Raw genomic sequence first — 798 nt, 5'->3', positions numbered from 1 at the left:
GTGGGAGTGGACTTGAATCGGGACACAACCCTGCAGTTATGACCCACGACCCAAATCTTCAGGTATCGCATTGCTCCCCCACGACCAGGCTCGCACCGCCCCCCCGCCAGGTCTGAACTTTGGGACTGGCCAAGGACCGTGTGCAGATGCAGTGGACTGTGGGAGTGAAAGTGAATCAGGACACACCCCTGCAGCTCTGACCCACGACCCCCATCTTCAGGTATCGCATTGCTCCCCCCCGACCCTGCTCTCGCCCCCCCCTCGCCAGCTCTGAACTTTGGGACTGGTCAGGGGCCGTGTGCAGATGCAGTGGACGGTGGGAGTGGACTTGAATTGGGACACAACCCTGCAGCTCTGACCCACGACGCCCATCTTCAGGTATATTTTTTCTCCCCACCGACCCGGCTCGTGCCCCACCCCCCGCCCCGCCGCCAGTTCTGAACTTTGGAACTGGCCATGGGACGTATGCAGACGCAGTGGACGGTGGGTGTGGACTTGAATCGGGACACACCCCTGCAACTTTGACCCACGATCCCCATCTTCAGGTATTTTAATGTTCGCCCCCGACCCTGCTCGTACCCCCACCACCAGCTCTCAATTTTGGGACTGGCCAGGGGCTGTGTGCAGATGCAGTGGACGGTGGGAGGGAACTTGAATCAGGACACACCACTGCAGCTCTGACCCACGACCCCAATCTTCAGGCATCGCATTGCTCCCCCCAGACCCTGCTTGCACCCCCCCCCAGCTCTGAACTTTGGGACTGGCCAAGGGCCCTGTGCAGACGCAGTGGACGGTGGG

Source organism: Elephantulus edwardii, unplaced genomic scaffold, assembly GCF_000299155.1.
Source record: "Elephantulus edwardii isolate Elephantulus edwardi_28Jun2011 unplaced genomic scaffold, EleEdw1.0 scaffold00362, whole genome shotgun sequence".
In the NCBI taxonomy this organism is placed as follows: domain Eukaryota; kingdom Metazoa; phylum Chordata; class Mammalia; order Macroscelidea; family Macroscelididae; genus Elephantulus; species Elephantulus edwardii.
This window is presented reverse-complemented; position numbering follows the sequence as displayed.